Source organism: Schistocerca piceifrons, chromosome 5, assembly GCF_021461385.2.
Source record: "Schistocerca piceifrons isolate TAMUIC-IGC-003096 chromosome 5, iqSchPice1.1, whole genome shotgun sequence".
NCBI classification, from domain to species: Eukaryota; Metazoa; Arthropoda; class Insecta; order Orthoptera; family Acrididae; genus Schistocerca; species Schistocerca piceifrons.
Window position 1 is genome coordinate 551249205 of NC_060142.1, and position 12764 is coordinate 551261968.

The 12764-nt window shown below is 44.9% G+C and overlaps 1 protein-coding gene and 1 non-coding gene across 2 annotated transcripts in view; both read right to left on the reverse strand.

The window, feature by feature from the left end:
• The window catches only part of LOC124798363 (receptor-type tyrosine-protein phosphatase kappa), a 689856-nt gene that overhangs the window by 553874 nt on the left and 123218 nt on the right, over positions 1 to 12764 (reverse strand). The gene's annotated exons all lie outside the window — the stretch shown is intronic.
• On the reverse strand, positions 6052 to 6124 carry Trnaa-cgc. Its single transcript has one exon. It is a non-coding gene; the product is annotated as a tRNA-Ala (tRNA).

The following is a 12764-nucleotide window of genomic DNA, read 5'->3' on the forward strand; positions in this document are numbered from 1 at the left end:
TACAAGAGTTGAAAGCGGTTCCGATCGAAGAGTGACGCAACACTCCACTGGAGACTATACAATCATTGTATGCCAGTATTCCAAGAAGATCCGTTGCTGTATTACGTCCAAATGAGGTTCCGACCCCTTATTAATAAACCATTCCCAAGGAAGTACAGGAGGTCACATTATTTTGCCTACCCCCTGTAAATAGCTATCGATTTGGTAGCAGAATCATTCACAGCCCAGCAGTCTATCAGGACGAAGGAGCTATACCAGATAAGGAGGCTATATGGAGCCTCCAGAAGGAGCGACGAGTTCGAGAGAGTGGCACTGTAGTAACTTCCTGTACCACGTACGCCCTGCACATTTGGTGCCCTAGCGCGGCGGGGCTTCCCGGCTCACTGCAGCAGACAGACTTGTGTCTAGGAGCAAGTTCTGATGTTGCGGCTGATAATGGAAGCAAGACTAAAGAACATCCGGCCGGTGTGGCCGAGCGGTTCTAGGCGCTTCAGTCTGGAACCGCGCTGCTGCTACGGTCGCAGGTTCGAATCCTGCCTCGGGCATGGATGTGTGTCATGTCCTTAGGTTAGTTAGGTTTAAGTAGTTCTAAGTCTAGGGGACTGATGACCTTAGATGTTAAGTGCCATAGTAATTAGAACCATTTGAACAACGTAGCCACCCTGCCGCCATCCGGCTCTGCTGTAGTACTGTAAGATGGATCTTATGCGCCAAAATGGTCACACGATCCTTTGCTGTAAGGTGAACTTGCAAAGTATCTATGGGATCCTGGAACACCATGATATGGTTGTCGAAATCATTGCCGAAGTTCCGCCGTGGTTCACTCTTGAGACAAACTCGGTCAGAAGTTGGAAAGAATGCTTTGGCACCACTGTCTTCTGATGCGCGCATTAGCATCACTGATAAGTGGTTTTGGAATTCCTGCTCCCTCTGCGGTTCCCTGCTTAAGAGACTCCCTCGTGCTGAAACTTCCTGACAGATTAAAACTGTGTGCATGACCGAGACTCGAACTCGGAACCTTTGCTTTCGCGAGCAAGTGCTCTTCAATCTGAACTACCCAAGCACGACTCACGCCCCGTCCTCACATCTTTACTCCTGCCAGTGCCTCGTCTCCTACCTTCCACACTTAACAGAAGCTCTCCTGCGAAAGATACACTGGCAGAAGTAAAGCTGTGAGGACGGGGCATGAGTCGTGCTTGGGTAGCTCAGATTGAAGAGCACTTGCCCGCGAAAAGCAAAGATGCTGCACAGTGAAAATCTCATTCTGGAAACATCCCTCAGGCTGTGGCTAATCCATGTCCCCGCAATATCCTTTCTTCCAGGAGTGCTAGTTCTGTAGGGCTCACAGGAGAGCTTCTGTAAAGTTTGGAAGGTAGGAGACCAGATAACGGCAGAAGTAATGCTGTGAGGACGGGTCGTTAGTCGTGCTTTGGTGGCTCAGATGGTAGAGCACTTGCCCGCGAAAGGCAAAGGTCCCGTGTTCGAGTCTCGGTCCGGCAAACAGTTTTAATCTGCCAGGAAGTTTCATATCAGCGCACACTCCGCTGCAGAGTGAAAATCTCATTCTCCCTGATGCTGTTTTAGTGTTAACAGAGTTCAAGAGTGCGACATTCAGTTCTGCAGTGGCTTACGCAGCTTTTCTCTTCAGTGTTCGTCTGTCGCGATCACTCAGAACATACTTTCGCCCGCGTCGTGACTTAGCGGATGATGTTTCTCCGCTTTTTTTTATATACGTGGTATAAATCTTCGATACGGTGTCTCTTGAGACGCCGTACACTTCGATTAATTTGATTCGGAAGTACCCCATCATACGAGTAACAACAATTTACCCACATTAGAATTCAGTTGGCTCCGCCATATCCTAGTCACAACTGCACAGAACATCGTTCTGACTATGACAGGCACTTGCAACGTATTGAGGGCATTGCGTAGGCGCCGTGCCGTTCGTTGTTACATACAACAGTGAAACCTGCAGGCTTCTCTAACGTCTTCATTTATGTTTAACCAGGCATCTATGGCAGTGTTTCGATATTTTTCTGCATCCCGCATACTACGTAAGTGAAGTTGACGTGATGAAACGTAGCTCATCACGTACGTTGCCGATCGATAGTACACTCCGTGCGACTTTTCTTGGTGTAATAACGTTGTGACAAGGTATGAACGGTGAAATGTATGCGGTTATTGTAAAAACACTTGAAATTGACTACGCAGTCAAAATTGCAATAAGTCTAAAAGGAAAAAGAGCAGACAAATTGCGAAAGTTATCGTTTCCCAAATCCACCTGACGGTGGCTGCCAAAAACAGCAAAATGAGTGAGTGCAAGAACCGCTGAGGAAATTAAAATTGCTGATCATAAAATTCTTATTATATTAAAGATTATTTCGCACTCTTCTCCCCCCTTCCCTCCCATCCCCCAAGTATACTGATCACTCACTCATGTTTTACATGGAGTCATTTTAAATGTCTTAGTGGTTATCGTAGCTGCGAGATACGGCACAGGTTGATTTTCTTAAGAGCAGGAGACATTCGCAGTAAGGCTTGGCTGTCGTGGCGTGAGCTATTGGATACTGTCCCGCCCGACCATAAAAAAATTTACGTGCCAGAACTTACGACACAGAGTAGGAATATAGCTTCCGACATGGACGTTTGGGTGCAAGTGTGTATTTGGCGTTGAGTGGATGAAAAAGGGCATGTCAGAGGCAGTGCATCGTCAAGCGGAGCTAACAGTAAGAGATCATCCTTTAGAAGAAAGAATTTTTACCGCCCCGCCGTAAAAGTAGATCGCAGCAGTGCATATTACGCTGTTATCGTCGAGCGCTTATCCCTTAATTACCACGCCGTACCACGGGCTCAGCTTCTCTACAAGAGGCTATGACTCTCCCTGTCGTCTGCAGTCTCGTTAAACTCAAGATCAGCTGGATTATAGGAGCTCTTAACTCACTAGCTAAATTATGCGCTGCAATTGCGGTTTTATACATAATATTCCCGTATCCTTTTATCTCTTGTCGCGATGTGCTCCTCTCTTTAATTCTTTATATACTCAGTATTTTTAACCACTTCAAACCAACCTGCGACCAAGTTTTCCCCCTTGGAGAGAACTTCACTATGTTTCGCGGCAGCGATAATTTTCTTGGAATATAATTTTATTGTTCTAAAGGCTGCCAAAAATTGCTGTTTCTGATGGAATTGATGACTGATCCACCTGAATATCTGCGCGTTAGCAAGCCGAATCTGGGAGTCGGGGGAGGCCCGCTGGTTACGGATCGAATCCATGACCAGCATTAACTGTGCCTGTAATGACCGCACAAGTGCAACTGGCTTGGAACTCAGTCCCACATACTGACATCTGACACACTGCACGGGCATTTGGGTGCATGAATTCAACATTTTCGTGGTTATAACAGTTATTAACTTACCAGAATTTCGCAACTGCAAAGGCTTTTCTCACACATAGCCTTAACCTATGATCTTGCAACATTAATCACTTAATAATTGATTAACGAGCAGGGTTGGTGTGCCCCACAGCCTGCATGTCGTTTTTGGGCGGTTTACCACAGAACACTACGTGAATACCGGGCTGTTACCCACGTCCCATCTCTCTAGCTCGATTCACAAATATTAGAAAACGTTCGCACACTTCCACGTGGGACAATACTATGAGCTGACACTTGGGGCGCACACGTTCCGTTCTCGGGAGTGGGCGGAGGGGGAGGGGCTGATACTGAGGGGGAAGGAGGGGATGGGACGGCGGAAACTGCCACCACTACTACCGACAGATCAGTAACAAAATACCGACTCCATGACGATACGGGATAAAGGACAAGAGAGAGAAGAAAGAGCGATGGAACTGCCGACTGAAGGCTAATCTCCACCTTGTCTTCAAGATGCTGTACTAAAACATCTTACACTGATTGAGTCCATATAGAGAGAGACGAATCTGAGAGCTCAATATTGTTGAAAACAATTACAGCAAAATAATGAGTTCATTGGAAACAAGTCAGTTAAAACCACACTACTTCATGTAAACGAAGCTAACGTCTTAAAAATAACGGCAATTCTCAGCGTTTTGCGTCACATGTCAATTCCACCAGAAACAGCAGTTCCACCAGAAACAGCAATTTTTGGCAGTTGTTTGAAACCCATATAAAAGAAAATTATATTCCAAGAAAATTATCGCTGCTGCGCGATAACAGTGTGGAGAAGCATGACTGCAAAAAGGAGCACACTTCCCTGTAGCATCTCAAGCACCGTCTAAGAAACTCATTTCGTGAGAGTTTATGTCGCACTCCTAGGCACTTCAAAGATCGCTGGTAAAGATATTAGTCCGTCGGACTAGTCTTTGGGCTGTGCAGTCGAACGAAATCGCCATCTTTTGTAACCGTATAACGACGTAGAAAAGCGTCAACGATATGGCTTTTGCAGATCTTCTGCCAGAACTTTAATCTGTACCTAAAAGTCTTGCTTGAACTGATAGTGTATCTGTAAAAGAAGTACTGTAACTAATTGGTTATATTTAAATATTATATCTGTAATCACGCTACTCCATGAATAAAACTACCAGTCGTTCTTATACTTGAAAAATGTACGACCTTCATATCGAGTGAAAGGAGGGAGGACTTTTTGTGTTTCTCTTTTACGTCAAATGAATGCACTGAAGGTTACAACGATGGCAGCGCTTGTATTCACGTGGAAAGCTGCCACGAACGTCTCAGTACTGCAAGCGAGACGAAAGCGAAATACCGCATAACTGGGCTAAGTTTACACGGTACACTGGTAAGGTGACAGGAAGATCACAGACCGTATCGTCATAGGCACGGCACCGTCCAACTTGAATTTTCCGGCGGCGCTGCAGAGCGAGGCAAGTTTTGAAACCTTTTCAGATGAAGCACCTACGTTGTCGGCTATTTGCTGTAGGGACCAGATGCTATTTCCCACTAATTAACTTGCAGAATATTTATCATGACACGCAAGTTTTTATTGTGACCTGGGAACAACTTAGTCGGACACAAGAGAATCGGCGGAAACTGTGACGCAGAGATCATCCGTCGCGATAGGATAGAAACAATCAAAAACGAACCAGCCGTCTGTCATTACACGATTTGCACGTATCATATTGTACTAGGTTTAATGAACATGTTACTAAACAGCGAACAACATTGTCCAAAAAATAAATTACAAATGATTTCAATTTCCCAATTTATATTGACTATTCGGAAACACGTTAGGACATTCACAAGTTGAGGACTTTCACTGAAAATGGACAGGAATGGCATAATGTGATATAGGCTGTCGAAAACATCACGAACCTCATAATGATTTGTCTTAAATTGTCTTACGACATATAAAAATATATGCTTATCGGTTCACGTTTTTTAATGTTCATATCATTTTCTGGTTTAGCCGTAACAAAATGGAAAGAAAACATTTTGAACGTGCACATGTCACGAATGAGTAATGTTTATTTTCTAGAACTACGACATTTCTAACGAATGCCTGTCGCTGTTCTAGTCATACATGGAAACTTGCCGTTACGTTCCAATAAACGCAGGATGTACTGCGTGGCCGTATTATTGTCTTGAAATAAGTCATTGATAATGGCGACTGTTATTTAATTGCGTTTACAGAAACAGCTGCAGTCTGCACTATGCTGTGTTCAGTTTTTAACAGACATTAATTGGGTGGTGTAACACTGCAAGGTAAATATAACACAACTAGTGCTACATCTGTCACGCTGCAATGAATGAAATCTGAACTTAGTGTATGTTTAAAGCACACCAGGAATAGAAACCGATGACATAAGTATTATTTATCAATATTAAAACATTCATTGTGTGGGTGATTTAATCGCTTATATTTGCAAGGCCGCGTTAAACTATACCAAGGTCCGGGGCTAGACGGATTCACTCCATTTTACCAGTATTAACCATAGCTGGGAGCGCAACCTCGGGCGAGGGAAGGATGGGGAAGGAAATCGGCCGTGCCCTTTCAAATGAACCATCCCGGCATTTGCCTGAAGCGATTTAGGGAAATCACGGAAAACATAAATCAGGATGGCCGGAGACGGGATTGAACCGTCGTCCTCCCGAATGCGAGTCCAGTGTGCTAACCACTGCGCCATCCCGCTCGGTATCGCGAAGACTTACATCATTGCTGACCATCGTTGTTGGAATATTCTGCAAGTGTTGGAATTTCTGCATCTGCCTTTGTGTCAGGGCGGTTCGTCTGATGAATATTTAACGCTTTCCATTACAGCGATATACAGGAGTACGTTATTTATCTAAATTAATTTGACTTGCTACGGATTGCGTGAAATTAAAAACACATACGTTTCATTTGCTAAAAAGTATGAAATGAGTATTTTTGTTAAGCCTTTAGTAGAAAATCTAATAGGATAAGGATTACGTCGCTGGAACAATTCTGATCAGCTCTTCAGCGTGTTCAATCTGTTGTAATTATATATAATATGCCTTGTATGGCATAAACGTGTACTGAATCGGTATAATACCTGTGTATGGTGTGCATGGAGGCAGATAATGGAGGGACAACATCTGCTGGTGGAATAACACAATTGCTTCTCTCCTATTTCATATGGATACCACAGAACGCCGTCTGGAGAAAAGCCGCTATCAACGAAAGCGTCTGGAGAAACAGCCAAACATACTTAGAACAACTGGAGCCAAAAACTGCCACCGAGACGATCTGGCAGACAAACCAAAGCGCAATTGCAATTTGCATAAAGAGTCTTGAGGCTAAGAACTCGCTCTTGTAAGCTGAACACACACAGAACCAAGGCTGAGGAGGGCAAGGATTAGACATTTTTCAAAGAAAGGCCGAAGACTGATAGCGATCGAGCTACAATCCGTGGACTTAGAAAAATACTCACTAACATTAACCCGTGTCCTGGACGTCAGACTTACAGGCCTATGTCTCAGTGACGCTGTTGTGACATCAACGGCACTGAACTAGGTTGAAAATTTGATCGAGTTCAACATTACCTTGTAATTTGAGAAATATTAAGACGACTTTCGGTACAACAGGATGCATTTCCATGCAGCTTACGTTGTGATTACTAATTTACCAATATTAAGCACTCACGAATAGAAGTATCACTGAAGATTAATTCATCGTCTGAGGGCTAAAGTTTATTCAGTAACGATCCTCCATTTCTGTAACTGGAATTATAGCTCACCCAACTACAGATAACAAATTTCAGGAAAATGTTGCAGCAGTGTCGCTTGTTAGTCAAACGCTCATAGCTAATCAAAGTCCGCAGCTCGTGGTCGTGCGGTAGCGTTCTCGCTTCCCACGCCCGGGTTCCCGGGTTCGATTCCCGGCGGGGTCAGGGATTATCTCTGCCTCGTGATGATTGGGTGTTGTGTGATGTCCTTAGGTTAGATAGGTTTAAGTAGTTCTAAGCTCTAGGGGACTGATGACCAAAGATGTTAAGTCCAATAGTGCTCAGAGCCATTTGAACCCAGCTAATCAAAGGTATAACACATTGTCCCATCGACCTCTTCACAAGTTGCCCCATAGTTTTCGGTACGAACACTTTGCGGAAATTACACACGCACAAATAATATCTATTAAGATTCTAAAAAACGAAACAAAATGATCAGCGGGAAAAGTTGAGATAGATAGATAGAGAGATAGAGAGATAGAGAGAGAGAGAGAGAGAGAGAGAGAGAGAGAGAAGGGTGGGAGGGAGGGGGGGAATCCGAATGTCCGCAGAGCGTAGTTGTGCTCATAGCTGGGCTAGAAATTTCAGATTCGGTGACTGGTGATAGATATTCTATGGAACAGTCTTCAAGGGGTCTGTTTTGATGTGTGTAACTAGTCTCTCGAACGAGTGTTAAGGTCCGTTATGTGAAACTGATTTCTACTCCTTCCGGTACAATGTAGCACAAAGAACTCGAGCAGCAGCATGTTCTTTCCATTCTTTCCAGTTTCATTTCATTCGAATTTAGCAGTGTCATACGGCTAGTGACGTCTGCTTCGTATTATATTTAACTCATGTTCCACTGCTTAAATGTTCATATGCAGTGGACGCTGGTTTACCTTTCTTCAGACTTTCCTATAAGGTAAGCAGTAGCATCGGTGTTGTTTCGCGTGCCCTTACACTTAGCGGGGAACATAAATCGACCTCCCAGTCTTTCCATTCGTCTAATGAGTATTAATATGGAATGTGTCCACCCTTCGCATTTATGACGCCTTGAATTCTGCTAGGGATACTTACAGTGCGGTCTCTAAATGTGTGTGGAGGGTTGGCAACCTGTTCTTCTGCAAGAACTGATACCATAGAAGGTAGTGATGTTGGGCATTGATGCTAAATCTAAGTTCAGATTCATCCCAGAGATCGAAGTGCAAATCTGGTCGACGTTGGTCTACGTGCAGACGACACTTTGGCACTTGCTGTAGTGGGGCGTCTACAGTTCTGCTTAGTACCAGGGACGTTGATCGCTGATGTCTTGACACACGTCCTATCATTCTGTCCGTTCTTCTAGTCAGTGTTTTCTACATATTCCTTTGTTCGCTGTTTCTGTGAAGAACCTCATCATTCCTCACTATCACTCCACCTAATTTTCAACATTGTTCTGTAACACTACATCTGAACTGCTTCGATTCTCTTTATTTCCGTTTCCTCTCAGTTATGATTCACTACCGTACAACGCTTTGTTCCAAAAGCACATTCTCAAAAATTTCTTTCTCAGATTAAGGCCTGTGTTCGAGAATAATAGATTTCTCTTGGCCAGGAATGTCCTTTTTGCCAGTGCTAGTCTGCTTTTCATGTCCTCTTTGCTTCGTCAGTCATGGGTTTTTTGCTGCCTAGGTAACAGAATTTCTCAACTTCATCTACTCTGTGATCACCAATTTTCTGCTACTTCACATTATTTTCGCCTTTCTTCGTTCTAGTTCCATTCTAGGTTTTGTACTCATTACACTGTTCACTCCATTGATCATTTCCTGTAAACATTCTTCACCCTCACTAAGGACAGCAATGTCATTAGCGAATCTTATCATTGGTGTTCTTTCACCTTGAATTTTAATCTCACTCTTGAACCATTCTTTCATTTCCGTCATCGCTTCTTCAGTGTACTTATTTGGTAGATGTCGGTACTTAGGGCAGACTTGTCGACTTCAGGAATATTATTTTCTACTAACCGCTGTCTCACAGATGCATCATACAATGGCTCACCGTCTCAGAAACGTCCCTGAACTGTACGCAGTACACAATGCTGTGGAACATCTTGAAGTTCTCCCGCATTAGCGTTTTCTGAACTGCAATATCGGGACCACCTATGGCCGCTCCCTATAGCCACCACCTCCTCCTTACTTCAATGTTGGCACTACATACGACAATAGGTAAAGTAACCTTTGGTTCCATGAAAACATTGGAGTGAGGATGACCTCAGATGATTAAGTGATTTTATTTTTTACACCAGATGATGGAACTGTAACTGTTCCGAAACCGGTCATGTACCCAATAAAAGATTGTGAACTAAGCAACTTTTCTGCTGTTTCTTCATTTTTCAAAATGGGTAACGTTGTCTACGTATTCGACAAGCCCAAATCCTTCCATCGCTTGGCCATAGGGTACAGTATGATCACGAGTCCACATCACACTGTCCACCGGCGTCGCTCTTTACCCAATTCAAGGGTCAGTCATGTGCACCTTATTAGGAGTGGCTCGACCACTATACGCAGTTCTTTCTTAGTCCCTACGCACGCACAGTCGTTGTGCTAGCTGGACAATTGGTAGCCCTGCTGGCCTAACGAGCGATTTCTTTCGGTTATTTCATGCTGCTTTTTACGGGCACCCACCGTAATTTTCGGAGGTCCCTGTTTGTCAACATAACAAGTCTGCCTGATCCTTCTCGAACCACTTCACAATAACACCACCTACAGTTGGGCAGCTTTAGAAAGGTTGAAATTAGTCTGATGGATCTGTTAGTCAGATAGCATCCAACGACTAGCCCCCAATCGACACACGCTACTCTTAACTGCATTTCTACTAACAACATAGTACTCCCCGCCTCCTTTTACACTGGCTGGTCAATTATGCACTGCACACGGATTTTTGGGTACATGTCTGATACATTTCATTTCAGTAATTTCACTAGCTCGGCCGACAAGGACGGTTGTTCCTTTAATACACACATCAAAAGAAGTTTAGCATCACCTCGGTTCAGAGAGTTCCGGAATCTGTACAGAAAACTGAAATAGAGATTAACATAAACTTCTTTCCGCCATTTTTATTGTCATGAAAACTACATACTGCATGTTGTACCACCATACAGCAAGACCATCAAAGCAAGTGGTCTAGATTCCTGTACACATCGGTACCTCTAATAGCCACTAGCACGTCCTCTTGCATTGATGCATGCCTGTATTCGTTGCGGCATACTATCCACAAGTTCATCAAGGCACTGTTAGTCGAGATTGTCCCACTCCACAAAGGCGATTCGGCGTATATCCCTCAGAGTGGTTGGTGGGTCACGTCGTCCATAAACAGCCATTTTCAGTCTATCCCAGGCATGTTCGGTAGGGTTCATGTCCGGAGAACATGTTAGCCACTCTAGTCGAGCGATGTCGTTATCCTGAAGGACGTCATTCACAAGATGTGCACGATGGGAGGTGCGAATTGCCGTCCATGAAGACGAATGCCTTATCAATATGCTGCCGATATGGTTGCACTATCGGTCGGAGGATGGCATTCACGTATCGTACAGCCTTTACGGCGCCTTCCATGATCGCCAGCGGCGTACATCGGCCGCATTTAATGCCACCCCAAAACAGCAGGGAACCTCCACCTTGCTGCATTCGCTGGACAGTGTGTCTAAGGCGTTCAGCCAGACCGGGTTACTCCCAAACACAACCCCGACAATTGTCTGGTTGAAGGCATATGCGACACTCATCAGTGAAGAGAACGTGACGCCAATTCTGAGCGGTCCATTCGGCTTGTTGTTGCATCTGTACCATGCTGCATGGTGTCGTGCATGCATAGATGGACCTCGCCGTGGACGTCGGGAGTTAAGTTGCGCATCATGCAGCCTCTTGCGCACAGTTTGAGTCCTAACAGGTCGTCATATGGCTGCACGAAAAGCATTATTCAACAAGATTGTGCTGCTGTCAGGGTTCCTCCGAGCCATAATCCGTGGGTAGCGGCCATCCACTGCAGCAGTAGTCCTTGGGCGGCCTGAGCGAGGCATGTCATCGACAGTTCCTGTTTCTCTGTATCTCCTCCATGTCCGAACAACATCGCTTTGGTACACTCTGAGACGCTTGGACACTTCCCTTGTAGGGAGACCTTCCTGGCACAAAATAACAATGCGGACGCGATCGAACCGCGGTACTGACCGTCTACGCATTGTTGAACTACAGACAACACGAGCCGTGTACCTCTTTCCTGGTGGAATGACTGGAACTGATCGGCTGTCGGAGCCCTCCGTCTAACAGGCGCTGCCGCGCGGGATTAGCCGAGCTGTCTAAAGCGCTGCAGTCATGGACTGTGCGGCTGGTCCCGGCGGGGGTTCAAGTCCTCTCTCGTGTGTGTGTGTGTGTGTGTGTGTGTGTGTGTGTGTGTGTGTGTGTGTGTGTGTGTGTGTGTGTATGTATGTGTGTGTGTCCTTAGGATAATTTAGGTTAAGTAATGTGCAAGCTTAGGAACTGATGACCTTAGCAGTTAAATCCCATAAGATTTCACACTCATTTGAACATTTTTAACAGGTGCTGCTCATGCATGGTTGTTTACATCTTTAGGCAGGTTTAGTGACATCACTGAACAGTCAAAGGGACTGTGTCTGTAATACAATATCCACAGTCAACGTCTATGACCTCAGGGAACCGGCGTGATGCAAAACTTTTTTTGATGTGTGTATATCAGCACAGCGGAGCTTTAAAGCAGAAAAACCGCCATGATTCACGGTTTTAATTTGGACAATGCCGCTAGAATCAGAGGTACAGGGGAGCAAGAAAAAAGGCGCCGTTTGCTACGACCTATGATAGAGCAATTTACTGTCCTTGGCGTCTTGTAATAAGAACAGCGTCCTGAATTGGACTAGTGGTAGCTGAAATGGCGGTGGCCGTTAATAACGGCCAGCAGATGAGGGCGGGGTACCGTGTGGGACGCGACGGGCTGTTTGTCATTGGCACTGCGCTGCTACGTGAGGCGCGGTCGGCAGTAGTCGCGAGCGAGGAAGCTGTGTACAGCCGTCGAGGGAACGACGGATGCGACTGGCCGCCGACACGGCACGTGTTTATACGGAGTGTCCCCCGCACGCCTCCCCCCCCCCCCCCCCCCCCCCCTTCAAAAAAAGAGAAGCTTTACGGGCAGCATCCTTACACCAAATCAGAAAAAAGAAGTCCAGTAAACATGGATTCTAAAATGTGTATCTTAAGAGGCAAGAGCACTTGTTCAATAGAGGAGACGTGTTTTACACGAGCGAGGATGAATAAGTGCTCATAGCTCCTAAGGGATGCATTTTAGAAGCCACGTTTACCGGAATTTTTTTTGTTTTGGTCCTAGTAATGCTTGAGTGTGATTAGATTCTGCAAGTGTGAGATGTGCTCATGCTACTGTTACTCCTGATGCAAGTAGAACATTGGTATTAAGAAGAGGAATTTGTATGGGATTAAAAGAATGAATTCCTATTGGTCAAATTCCATTTCACCCATATTTCACATTCAAGGATGCCATTATATTTGTATTAATAACATCGTCATTAATTGTATTACGCTTAATTAATCCTTACCTTCTGGAAAACCAA